Raw genomic sequence first — 14,162 nt, forward strand, 5'->3', positions numbered from 1 at the left:
CTAATAACAATAAAAAGCAAATCTAAATCAAACAAACACCGTCCCCGGCAACGGCGCCATTTTTGATCGGGTCCGTTTCGTGTTCACAATTAAAGATGTGGTCGTTGGGTCACGGTCGAATCAAAACACAATTTATAGCTTCACAAACAATTCTACAATTAGTAAAGAGGCAAGTAAAGGTCGGATCCCAAGGGACGGGAGTTGAAATGAGATTTCTATTGCAACTAGTGGTGTCTTAGGGGTGTCACAAATTGAGTTGATGTAGAAGGTCACTAAACTAAAATAGCAATGAAAATAAACAAGCAAGATGAATTAAAGGGGTGTAAACAATTGATTAAAAGCACTAGGGTGTCATGGGATCATAGGGGAATCATGTGATATGATCATACAAACATGTTCTCAAATTATAAGCAAGCAATTATTGTTGTGATGGATTGAGTTGGGTTATATCTGTAATACTCCGTATTTATGGTCTTGGGGGTACTCTATCGAGTAGCCCTTACTCTGTCGAGTAAGGGCATGTTGCGTAGAAAAATAGTTTCTGACCTGTTGGGCACTCGATCGAGTAGCTCGGGCACTCGATCGAGTAGGGGGGTACTCGATCGAGTACCTTGGGTACTCGATCGAGCGCCCGGTTTTACGGGGGAGTTTTCGCGGGTTTTGTTAATTATGCGATTAGGGTATTTAAACCAATTCGTCTTTGTTTTAAAACACTTTTACCAAAACCTAAAACCTGTTTAAGAGAGAAAGCCGCAGTTCTTCTTCCTAATCGCATCCTTAACGATTCCGGAGCTCGGACGGTCGATTCTCGTTGTTTTTCGTGTTGTTGGATTCCTTGCGTCGGGGGTAAGCTTCTAGCATAATTTTTATAATGTTTTGCTAGTTTTGGTCAAACCCTAATTTAGGGTTTGGGGATTTTATGAGTAGGAATTGAATAGTAGTCTTTATGTGTTATGTATGATAGGAGGAGAATTCGTAGAGGAGCCGTTTTGAGACAATTTGTTTAGATCGTCTGCGTATTTGCTTTCAGGTAGGATTTCCTACTCAAAAGTATTAGTCCCATAATGGGATATTGGTGATGTGCTGTAGTTAGTTGATTGATTTATGATGATTGTAATTGTAATTGTGATTGTGGCTGTGGTTGTGTTTGTGATGGTTCTCGAGATGCGTTCTCGGCTGAGTGGGGTCACTTGCGGGAGTGATCTCACGCCCTAGTTTCGCCATTCGTGGAACCCGCCACGAAAGGGGATGTGCACATTAATGATACAGGGTTATCGCTCGTACGATGAGCGGGGCTTAGGTGGGAACGGTTGCGGTCCCCCATCGCGTGGCGGGTCCAGTGGATCGGTGTTGAGATGATGATGGGAGTTGGTGTTGTGTGTGTGTGTGACAGTTCAGCTGTCTGTTTGCCTTATTGTTATTATCTATTTTGGTTGTGTGATTAGTCGACCCCGGTGTTGTTTTGTAAAACCTGCGGTGATCCATTCGGGGATGGTGAGCAGATATTGAGCAGGTATAGAGATGGTACTGGGATAGCTGGGATGGCCACGACGTAACGATAGAGTCTTCCGCTGTAGTTTAGTTTTATTTACATTTGATTGAGAACCGTTAGTTTGGAATAATGTATTATGCTTTGAGTTTGGTTTCGAGGATTGTATTCATTCATTAAAGTATTTATAATAAATGTTGTTTCCGTTTTGTCTATTTGATTATCATGCCTCGGGCAACCGAGATGGTGATGTCTTCATACCCGAGTGGTCCTGGTAAGGCACTCGGAGTATGGGGGTGTTACAAATGGTATCGAGCGACGATCCGAAACCTCGTAACCAATGAACTTAATGAACATAGGGAGTCAATTAAAATGAACCCGGGGTAAAAGTTGTAGGAGCTAGTGCAAAGGCTTGGGAGACGTCCTAAAGTCGCGAGGGGTCGCCCTGCAACTTTGAACCGGTCACATGGGAATGTGTTTTGAGTCGTCTGTGTGATTGTTTAATTTGTGCAACAAAGTGATGAGGTGTGTTGATTGTTTGGTGTTGAAGTAGGAGGTTGAGCATGTGAAAGAGAATGATTATATGTTGAACATGTTAATGAGTGATAACAAGTTGAATGATTTACGATGTGGCTTCTAATAGCGTAATGAAATGAATTCGTAGTTAGTAGAAGATGCGTAACATGTTTATGATGATATAATATGATTTATAAATTTAGCATGTTAGTATGTGACGTAATATGCGGGTATCTCCTACGTAATGGGGGTACTTGATCGAGTGAGACTAACTCGATCGGATAGGTTTTTGACGATTTTGGACCAGAATCGCGTTTTGGGGCACTCGATCGAGTAGCTAGTGGTACTCGATCGAGTAGGGGGTCACTCGATCGAGTAGCCTAGATACTCGATCGAGTGGGTTAGAGATCAGAAGGTCTGTTTGGTTCTGGAGTTTGGGTACTCGATCGAGTACATAGGGGCACTCGATCGAGTAGCCCGTTACTCGATCGAGTGGGTTTGGATACTCGATCGAGTAAGTTCTGGGCAGCGAGTCTTCGTGTTTTGAGGTTTAGTACGCATGTTCATGTTTACCCTTTCTTATATACGTATAGTTTCAAGATGCCGCCAAAGAGAAATGCCTTGTATGCGAGAGCTGAGCTTATGACCGTAGATGACATCGTTAAGATGTTAGAACACCAGGATGCGCTGACTGAGACCCTGAAGAAAGTGAACGAGGACAAGAATAAGGAAAAGGAGAAGGAAGTTGACCATGCTAAAGTCAGCCTTTATATTGCGAGGTTCAACCCAAAAGAGTACAAGGGAGTTGAGGAGCCTAACCTTCTCGATAGTTGGCTGAGGGAGATGGAGAACATACTAGACTTAGTCCATTGTCCGGATGAGATGAGAGTGGATCAGCCGCATTTTATCCGAGGGAGGCGGTGGCAAGTGGTGGGATTCGGTGAAGGTGAGTGCTAAGGAGTTGTATACCAACCAAGGGTTACCTGCTATACCTTGGGAGGAGTTTCGTAGGGCTGTGAGGAAGGAGTTTGTGCCGGAGCATGTGAGGAGTAAGTTGAGGGAGGAGTTTGATAAGTTTAAGATGACTGCTGAGATGTCTGTGGCTGAGTACTACAGACAGTTCAATGAGAAATCTAGATATGCTGAGGACATGGGTTTGAGTGATGAGAATTTGGCTTTGAGGTTTGAGAGTGGACTAACCACGAAGATTATGGATAAGTTACCCGTGGGAGTCCACACTGATGTGAAGGAAGCATATGAGAGGGCTGGGAGAGCTGAGAGACTAGTGGAGATGGCTCAGGAGAGGTCTGGTGGTGAGAAGAGGAAGTCGGAGAGCGAGGGTGGTGGCCAATCTAATTACAAGAAAGGCAACCACAATCAGTCTAAGGGGTTTTCTTCTGGATCAGGGTTTAGTGCTGGGGCTTCCTTTGGGCGAGGCCGAGGGAGTGTGAGTAATAGTTGGGGAGTGACCTGCTTTGGATGTGGTGGCGTAGGCCACAAGAGACATGAGTGCACGAGCGCACCGGGATCTTTTCAGAGACCGCACAGAGCTTCGCGAGCAATGCGGACCAGGTGGGTCATGGCCAAACCGGGAGGTCGAGCTACCAGAGTGGAGGCAACCGCAACGGCGGTAATTTTATCGAAGATACCGATGAACAACAACAACAACCAAGGGTCGGGTGCTAAGCCGACCGCATCGCCTAATCTTGTCCGGTGGTGGGCGAAGACCGATGGCAAGTTGTTCATGATGGACAAGAAGGCGTTTGAAGAGGATGCGCATGTTATCACCGGTACATTCCTTGTTAATGGTATTCCTACGTTTGTTTTGTTTGATTCGGGGGCTTCTCGGTCGTTTGTGTCTTCGAGTCATGTAAAACAGTTGGGCTTGAGAGTATATGAGTCCGTTAGGGAGCAAGTTTTCATACCTTCGGGTGAGTCCGTATCGTGTGGGAGGTTGTTTAGAGATGTATCCTTGATAGTTGGGCAAGTTGATTTCCTGTAGACTTGCTAGAGTTTCCTTTTAACGGTTTTGAGATGATAGTTGGGATGGATTGGTTAGGAAAGTATAAAGCTAAGATAGACTGTCATCAAAAGAAAGTGTCCTTGAGAGGTCCTAAGGGCGTTAGTGTGTCTTACCGGGGGTTTCTAGTCAAACCCAAAGTTAAGTTGATTTTTGTCACCTTGAAGTCTTATTTGAGGAAGGGATGTCCTTTGATCTTATGCCATGTGAGAGATGACCGGGTAGAGGGTCCGACAGTAGATGAGATACCAGTAGTGGGAGAGTTTGCTGACGTTTTCCTGATGAGATTCCGGGGTTACCACCGAAGAGAGAGATAGATTTCACCGTTGAGTTGAAGCCAGGGACGGGGCCAATCTCTAAGGCACCGTACCGTATGGGTCCTAAGGAGATGGAGGAGCTTAGGAAGCAGTTGGATGATCTGATAGATAAGGGATACATTAGGCCAAGTGTATCGCCGTGGGGAGCACCAGTTCTGTTTGTAAAGAAGAAAGATGGAACCTTGAGGTTATGCATAGATTACAGAGAGTTGAACCGTGTGACGATAAAGAACAAGTATCCTTTGCCAAGGATAGATGACCTGTTTGATCAGTTGAGTGGTGCAACAGTCTTTTCTAAGATCGATTTGAGGTCGGGGTACCATCAGGTGAAGATTAGAGATGTGGACATACCGAAGACAGCTTTCACGTCGAGGTATGGCCATTATGAGTATGTGGTGATGCCGTTTGGGTTGTCTAATGCGCCGGCAGTGTTTATGGATTTGATGAATAGGATCTTTAGGCAGTTCTTGGACCAGTTTGTAGTGGTGTTTATCGATGATATCTTAGTCTACTCTAAGACTAAGGAGGAGCATGAGGAGCATTTGAGGATCGTGTTGCAGACGTTGAGGGACCATGAGTTGTATGCTAAGTTGTCCAAGTGTGAGTTCTGGTTAGAGAAAGTTGCTTTTCTGGGGCATGTGATATCTAAAGATGGGGTAGCTGTAGATCCGGCGAAGATTGAGGCAGTGACAAAGTGGGAAGCACCAAAGAATGTTGCTGAGGTTAGGAGTTTCTTGGGTTTAGCTGGATACTACAGACGGTTTGTGAAAGATTTCTCCAAGATAGCTAGACCGATGACGGCGTTGATGAGGAAAGAGAACAGGTTTCGTTGGGATGAGGGTTGTGAGACGGCGTTCCAGACATTAAAGGAGCGTTTGACCACGCCCATTTTTGTCCTAGCATTACTGAAGGGAGCGAGAATTTTGAGGTTTACACAGATGCCTCGAAGAATGGGTTGGGATGTGTGTTGATGCAGAATGGTAAAGTGATTGCCTATGCTTCTAGGCAGTTGAAGCCTTATGAGGAGAATTACCCTACTCATGACCTGGAGTTGGGTGCAGTGGTGTTTGCCCTCAAGATTTGGAGACATTACCTGTATGGAGCGATCTTTAAGGTATTTTCGGATCACAAGAGTCTCAAGTACATCTTCACGCAGAAGGAGTTGAACATGAGACAGAGGAGGTGGATGGAGTTGATTGGCGACTACGACATGGAGATCATCTACCATGAAGGGAAGGCCAATGTTGTTGCTGATGCTTTGAGTAGGAAGAGTGTACATTCCTTGTGTACAGCTCTATCTTTGATGAGGTTGAGGGATGAGGTAGCGAGTTTTGGGATTCATATGATGCAGAAAGGGGATGCCATGGGTGATATGACAAGACATATGGAGTTTTATGATGACATTCGAGGTAAACAGGCTTTGGATCCTAAGATAGTCGAGTGGAGAGCGGGAGTAGAGAAAGGGACAGTGTCCGGTTTTCGATATACATACGGATGGTAGTTTGAGGTTCGATGGTAGGTGGTGTGTTCCTAATGATGAGGAGTTGAAAAAGACAATCATGACATGAGCGCATTGCACACCATATTGGTTCATCCGGTGGAGATAAGTTGTACAAGGATTTGAAGAAAACGTTTTGGTGGCCTGGGATGAAGAAAGAGACAATTTGAGTTTGTGTCCCGTTGTTTGACATGCCGAGAGAGTTAAAGGTGAACAAAGAAGACCACAAGGTAAGATTCAGTCTTTAGAGGTGCCTGAGTGGAAGTGGGAATCCATTTCCATGGATTTCATTGTGGGTTTGCCAAAGAGTCAACAAGGTAACAACATGATTTGGGTGATAGTGGACCGTTTGACCAAGTCAGCTCACTTTGTTCCAATGAAAGATACTTGGACTAAGGCACAATTGGCTATGGCCTATCGAAAGAACGTGCTTAAGTTACATGGAGTCCCTAAGGACATAGTGTCTGACAGAGATGCGAGGTTTATATCGAGGTTTTGGAAGGAGTTGCAGGAATCGTTGGGAACAGCTTTGAAGATGAGTACGACATTTCATCCTGCGCTGCGGATGGGCAGACCGAGAGAACAATCAAGACTTTGGAGGATATGTTGAGAGCTTGTGTGATGGATTTTGGTGGTAGCTGGGAGCAGAGGTTGGACTTGATAGAGTTTTCTTATAACAACAGTTACCACACTAGCATTGGTATGGCACCGTTTGAGGCTTTGTATGGGAGAAGATGTAGGAGTCCAATCTGTTGGGACGATAGTGCTGAGGCAGTGGTTTTAGGACCAGAAATGGTGCATGAGATGGTTGAACAGATTAAGATGATCGGGGAAAGGATGAGAGCAGCTCAGGATCGACAGAAGAGTTATGCAGATCTACATCGCCGGGATATAGAGTTTCAGGTTGGGGATAAAGTTCTTCTGAAAGTGTCTCCTATGCGCGGAGTTATGAGATTTGGGAAGAAAGGCAAGTTAAGTCAGAAGTTTATAGGGCCTTATGAGATCTTAGAGCGAGTCGGGGAAGTTGCTTATCGTTTGGCGTTACCAGCTGCATTGGAGAGAGTGCACAATGTGTTCCATGTATCGCAGCTGCGGAAGTATGTGAGTGACCCGTCACATGTGTTAGAGGCAGAGAGTTTAGAGCTCGATGAGTCCTTGTCATATCTTGAGGTACCCAAGCAGATCCTAGACCGAAAAGTTAGAAAGACCAGGAGTGGTGAGACGGTTTTGCTTAAGATCCTATGGTCTAACCACGAGACCGAGGAAGCTACATGGGAAGCCGAGGATATCATGAAAGAGCGCTACCCTTTCCTTTTTGATCAGGTATGTATGGTTACGGGGACGTAACCTTGTTTCTTTTAGGGGGTAGGAGATGATCGCGAGAGTTTTTTGGGAGTTTATACACCTTTTATATGTTGTGTCGGGATGTTTGTCTTGGGTTTGTATCATGTTTTGTTTGATGGTTGAGTCGGGAATGTTGAGGGAGTACCTTTGTTTTTGGCAGTGGTTTGAACTTCGGGGACGAAGTTCTTTTTAAGGAGGGAAGACTGTAATACTCCGTATTTATGGTCTTGGGGGTACTCTATCGAGTAGCCCTTACTCTATCGAGTAAGGGCATGTTGCGTAGAAAAATAGTTTCGACTGTTGGGCACTCGATCGAGTAGCTCGGGCACTCGATCGAGTAGGGGGTACTCGATCGAGTACCTTGGGTACTCGATCGAGCGCCGGTTTTTACGGGGAGTTTTCGCGGGTTTTGTTAATTATGCGATTAGGGTATTTAAACCAATTCGTCTTTGTTTTAAAACACTTTTACCAAAACCTAAAACCTGTTTAAGAGAGAAAGCGATTCTTCTTCCTAATCGCATCCTTAACGATTCCGGAGCTGGGGACGGTCGATTCTCGTTGTTTTTCGTGTTGTTGGATTCCTTGCGTTGGGGTAAGCTTCTAGCATAATTTTTATAATGTTTTGCTAGTTTTGGTCAAACCCTAATTTAGGGTTTGGGGATTTTATGAGTAGGAATTGAATAGTAGTCTTTATGTGTTATGTATGATAGGAGGAGAATTCGTAGAGGAGCCGTTTTGAGACAGCTGTTTAGATCGTCTGCGTATTTGCTTTCCAGGTAGGATTTCCTACTCAGTATTAGTCCCATAATGGGATATTGGTGATGTGCTGTAGTTAGTTGATTGATTTATGATGATTGTAATTGTAATTGTGATTGTGGCCGTGGTTGTGTTTGTGATGGTTCTCGAGATGCGTTCTCGGCTGAGTGGGGTCACTTGCGGGAGTGATCTCACGCCCTAGTTTCGCCTTCTGTGGAACCCGCCACAGAAGGGATGTGCACATTAATGATACAGGGTTATCGCTCGTACGATGAGCGGGGCTTAGGTGGGAACGGCTGCGGTCCCCCACTGGCAGGGCTGGTCCAGTGGACAGTCAGTGTTGAGATGATGATGGGAGTTGGTGTTGTGTGTGTGTGTGACAGTTCAGCTGTCTGTTTGCCTTATTGTTATTATCTATTTTGGTTGTGTGATTAGTACTGACCCCGGTGTTGTTTTGTAAAACCTGCGGTGATCCATTCGGGGATGGTGAGCAGATATTGAGCAGGTATAGAGATGGTACTGGGATAGCTGGGATGGCCACGACGTAACGATAGAGTCTTCCGCTGTAGTTTAGTTTTATTTACATTTCAGTTGAGAACTGTTAGTTTGGAATAATGTATTATGCTTTCAGTTTGGTTTCGAGGATTGTATTCATTCATTAAAGTATTTATAATAAATGTTGTTTCCGTTTTGTCTATTTGATTATCATGCCTCGGGCAACCGAGATGGTGATGTCTTCATACCTGAGTGGTCCTGGTAAGGCACTCGGAGTATGGGGGTGTTACAATATCTTACAATCCTAGGAAAGTTTGGGTCCCGGAGCCGTATCGATTAGATTGTACAACACCTACAAGTCGACTTAATCTTCCCTACTCAACATAATGCATGGTCTAATGAGACTCGAGTTGGGTTATGTCTTACAAGTCTCATTGAAAAGATAGGTGATGGTGGTAAATGCAAGGATTCATAGGCTTAGCATTTCATCAAACATAACATGTGCAAGAGTTGAGATCAAAACAAGCAAGCAAATAAAACATGAAAGCATATTAATTTAAGCATGAATCATTCCCCATGTTGGTTTCCCCTAATCACCCATTTAACCCTAGCTAAGAGACTACTCACTCATTATCATGTTGATCATGCTAGCAAGGTTGTCAATCATACCAACAATATGAAACATGATGAATAAATGAAAGTAATTAACAATAATTAAAAAGGGATTAAGAGATTATACCTACTAATGATTCCAATAATAAAGCAAAGATAAAAGAAGTACTTGAATGCTTGATTGAGAGGTTGTCAATCTCCCAATAATAACCCAAATAATCTTCAATTACCCAAAATAAAGGATGAACAAAAGAGAGATTAAGGAAATAAAACTTGTATTAGAACTTGATTAATTATTGATTACAATACTAAAGAGAGATTTGATTGATATTAACTACTCTAATTATTGATAAGAAGAACATGCTCCTCTAATTAGACTAATGGGGTATTTATAGTGAAAATTAGGGAGGATGCATTAGGGTTAACTAAGGGCTAAACTAGTAATTACACTTTTTAGATTGAGCAAGGAGAAGCCGGTATTTTTCGAAGGAAGGGCTTCTTTCTTCGTAGCTTGGAGAAGAGGAAATCACGTTGTCTTTGGAATCCGGGCGGAATAAGGTCGGGACGGGCGGATTCTGGTGATGGGGTCCGAGCGGATTCAAGGGAATCCGGGCGGATTGTGGAGGTGGAATCCGAGCGGATTAGAGCAAAGCCACACGGATTGTGCAGCTGGGGGACGGCCGGATTGGGGATAATCCGCACGGATTGTTACTCAGCAAGACATCTTCTTCTTTTCTTCCCTTTTCTTCATAAATTCCTTGGGGATTTCCTTGGGGACTCAAGGATCCTTTCTCAACATTGCTCTTCTACTATAATATGTACAAAGGCCTTCTAATCTTGTCTCTCCTTGATGCTTGGTCATTGAATTCGATCAATTTAGTCTCGTTTTGCCATGGAAATGCGAGATTCTTACTCCTTTCCTACCAAGGGATCAAAATCTCAAAGAATATGCAAAACAAGGAACTAAAGATAAGAAATGACCCTAATATGTACTAAAAAGCATGGGAACAAGGCTAATTCGGGGGTTAAATATGCGCTAATTATGGTCACATCAGAGAGGAGAACCCAACACATAACCCACCACAAAATCAACCCACAATGCCTAAATTTTCATCACATTCCAAACCAACCGAGGAGAACCTACCAAATGGTACTCCCACACCACAACATTTGACCGGTAATTTCATTGCAAAATCCGCATTTATCCAATTAGTCGAAAGAAGCCAATTTGGGGGGATGCCTAGTGAAGACCCTCATTCTCATATGGAGACTTTTTGTGACTATTGTGATGCGATTTCTCAAACCGGAGTGACTCAAGACCAAATTTGATGGGTCTTATTTCCTTTTTCTTTGACTGGTACCGCGAAACAATGGTTAAAGAGCCTTGATAAGGCTACTCTTGGAAGAAATTGGCACTTCCTTTCTACAAAAAGTTCTACCCTCCGAAAAAGACAAACATGCTAAGAGCCCAAATCACGGGGTTCAAATAAAGGGACGAAGAATCTTTGTATGAAGCTTGGGAGCGATTCAAAGGAACTTGTCGCTCATGTCCTCATCATGGACTTAGCGAGTGGTTCTTGGTACAACAATTTTGGAATGGTCTTTATGAAGACTCCCGAAACATTCTCAACATGGGATCAAATGGTATGTTCACCGAAGTTGATGATAATCAAACATGGAACAAGATTGAGGAAATGGCGGTCCATAGCTCACAATATAGTAGACCTCGGAAGGCTACTAGAGGAGGAAAGCATGAAGTGGACTCTATTACTCAATTGGGTGCTCAACTTAGTGCTCATATTGATACCATTAATTTGAAGTTTGAGAAGGCTATGGCTAAGCTTGAAGAAGCCTCCAAATAACCTAAGCAACATGTTAATGCCATGGTGGCATCTTCATCAATTCCAAGTGGAATATGTGAGAGTTGTGGAACTTTGGGACATGACCAAAGTGAATGTAGGGGAACAAGTGAACAAGTGAATGCTTTCCAAGCATACAAGCGTGGTACCCCTTATTCCAACTATTATAATGAAAACACCAAATTCCATCCCAACCTCTCATACAAAAGCCAAAATGTTCAAAACCCTCAACCAACATACACCCCACCTCCAATGAGAAACCAAAATCAAAGACCCTTTTACAACCAAAACCAAGGTTACCAAAATCAAACTCCATACTGTAACACCCCCATACTCCAAGTGCCTTACCAGGACCACCCAGGTATAAAGATGTTACCATCTCAGTTACCCGAGGCAATGATAATCATAAGACAATAACGAAACAACCTTTAAATAGTATAAGTTTAGTGAAAGAATACAATCCGGAAACCAAACTGCTAAAATGTGAATACATGTTCTCCAAAAACCAAATGTCTAAAAGCTAAACATAATGTCTGACAACAGCGGAAGACTCTTCTAACTGCAGTGATGACTCATCCCAGCTAGCCCATGTATCTCTACTCATACCTGCTCAACAACTGCTCACCATCCCCGAATGGATCACCACAGTTTTTAAAACAATAAACGGGTGTAGATACCTCATTTCTGCACCTCCCGCAAACCACCCGGTGATGATTGGGCCGCATGTTTGGTACGCGGAACGATTTGTGACAGTTCGTAAGTTTATCGTTAAGTGATCGCTCAAATATTAATGCCTACCTCTTAGTTGTCATCTACGTGCCGATACGGTCGTTTTGACAGTAATTAGAGTACATTTGGAGTCCGGGCCTAAACCCGTCTTCATTTTCTGATAGCCGTTAAATCCCGAGTCAGAATGTTCTGGAATGTTCCGGATATTTCTATTCCATATTTCATAATCTTTATTCTTTGGTAAAATAATTTCCCGTAATATTCACACAAAATATTAAGGAAAACCAAATTAATCCTTTATTCCATAACTTAAACACGGAAATCTTTCTTTCGCAGGAGGAAACCACTTGGGAACAGACGCAGCAGGTGCTGCGCCTCTTCCAAGAGACGCAGTGGCTGCTGCGCCTCTTCCCGGGTCCTTTTCTGCGTATTTTTCGTATCTTTTTCATATCTTTCCGAGATTCACATCCAAAGAGTCTCTGAAACCCTAATTCCGTCACGTGATTAGTATAAATAGGAGCCTTCGCTCCTCATATTTCTCACACGAGTGTCCGCCCTTCTCTTCTCCCTTTGCATTCTAGACCTTTGTTCTTACTTTTTGGCGTCTACGTGCTTGAACATTCGACCACGTAAGCTCGGATCCTTCGGAGTACCAGCCTCGTTTGCATGACCGACCAATTTGACCAACTCCACATCAATCAACTTAATTAATCTAATCGTTTTCCTCTTACGAGGGCACTTTCATTACATTCGCGTCGAGCATCACTAATCGATATCTTAGTTCATCTCGTTTCGTCAAACATGTAAGTCTGAGGGTGTATAATCTCTCTTTTATTATTGTTATTTACTTTTTGTATCACTAATGTAAGGTTTATGTCGAAAATATCATTAAAACCGATTTCTAAAACCGTGCTTTAAAAACCCTTTTTACGGATTTTCAGAAGACAGGCCGTCGAGAAAGGACGCAGCAACTGCTGCGCCTCTTCGAAGGAGCGCAGTTCCTGCTGCGCCTCTTCGTGGGGCTGCCGTAGTTCCTGCTTCCTTTCTTCTTCCTTCGTCCTCTGTAATTCGTCACTTTTATTTGTTTTTGTTTCGTTTGTTCTTTAATCCTTTGACACAATGTCGTAGCAATTCATGTATATTATGTATCATTCATTAACACATTTTATTCGTCATTAATTCCGACTTAAATCCTTTATAATCCAATATTCGCGGGTTTTCGTCAGTAAATTCAATCCGGGTTGTAGAGATTCGATTTGTTCATATTGAGTTTCTGGAATTCGACCATTGACATATTTTTCATCTGTTTATTCACATGTTTGTCGTTAGTTCGTTATTAATTCATCATGTTTAGCTTATTTCATTCATCCGTGTCATTAATTAATCATTCATCGATGTAATTAATCCGTCTTAATTCCGTCTCATCCATGTTTATTGTTTTATGACCCTTACTCACATGTAAATAAACCATTAATCACTTTCATCCGAGTAAATAATTTAATCAATCATTAAATTTACCAATGAGTATTAACAACACGCAAATCCGGTTTTCACGAATTCAGAATTCAAAGAACAGACGCAACAAGCTGCGCCTATTCAAGCGTGACGCAGCTACTCTGCTGCTTTGTTCGGTTGAATTCTGTCTCTGAACTCCGTTTTTGTTTGACTTAGTTATTTAGCTTACGTATAATTAACTATTAACCGTATTATCATCTTCCGTTTGATTCGTTAATTCTTATTCTTTTATTCGTTTTCTCAAATTATCCGTTTTAGAGGTATTTTCGACATAAATCAATGACCCTTGTAATTATTGTAATTTTTCATTATTGTAATTTATAATTATTGTATTTCCCTTATCATTTGTATGCTCTCACATGTAATTGAGCATTAAATCCAACTTCGACCCAATTGTGTGCTAAATTACGTGTCAACCGACTTAGCCTAATTCTCACATGCTAGGATTAAAACAAGGATGTTGCATTGCATGCATATAATCGACGATATATCAAGTACGAATAACTTCCCTAATCATTAGTAGAGGCCGCTATCGAGGCGGGCGGGATTAGGTGTTCGATCAAAAGAGCTTCCTAATACGTACCCTCACCCCTTACTCCAGATCTCTGTGAACATCCGTGTTCATTGGCATCCACGAGATTCATTCTAGACATAGAATGCTAAGGGTAACGATTGCTTAGTGTTCATGTCTCTACTTTGTGTCTTGACATGACACGAGGTATTCGAACGGTTCCAATTTCCCATAAAAATTGGTGGCGACTCCAACAAAAATGCAAACGCTTGTTCTCCTCTCTCCCAAGCGCCCTCGTGGGCCCCCCGCTGTCCACAACGGGGTCAGTACTAATCACACAATTTATATAATCCAACAACACAACAAACAACACAGCTCAATCGTCACAGAAATACTCCGAACTCCATCTCCAACTCCACAATACTGACTACACACTAAATGTTGGAAATCATATTTTGAATATCACATATTTTGGTTTAAAGTTTTAGTCATAAAAACTTA

The 14,162-nt window shown here is 42.7% G+C and overlaps 1 non-coding gene across 1 annotated transcript; it reads right to left on the bottom strand.

The window, feature by feature from the left end:
* Positions 1 to 10,504: 10,504 nt before the first annotated feature.
* LOC141654468 (small nucleolar RNA R71) lies at positions 10,505 to 10,611 on the bottom strand. Its single transcript, XR_012548027.1, has one exon. It is a non-coding gene; the product is annotated as a small nucleolar RNA R71 (small nucleolar RNA).
* Between the last annotated feature and the right edge of the window lie 3,551 nt (positions 10,612 to 14,162).

The sequence above is a fragment of the Silene latifolia genome, chromosome 4, assembly GCF_048544455.1.
Source record: "Silene latifolia isolate original U9 population chromosome 4, ASM4854445v1, whole genome shotgun sequence".
NCBI lineage: Eukaryota > Viridiplantae > Streptophyta > Magnoliopsida > Caryophyllales > Caryophyllaceae > Silene > Silene latifolia.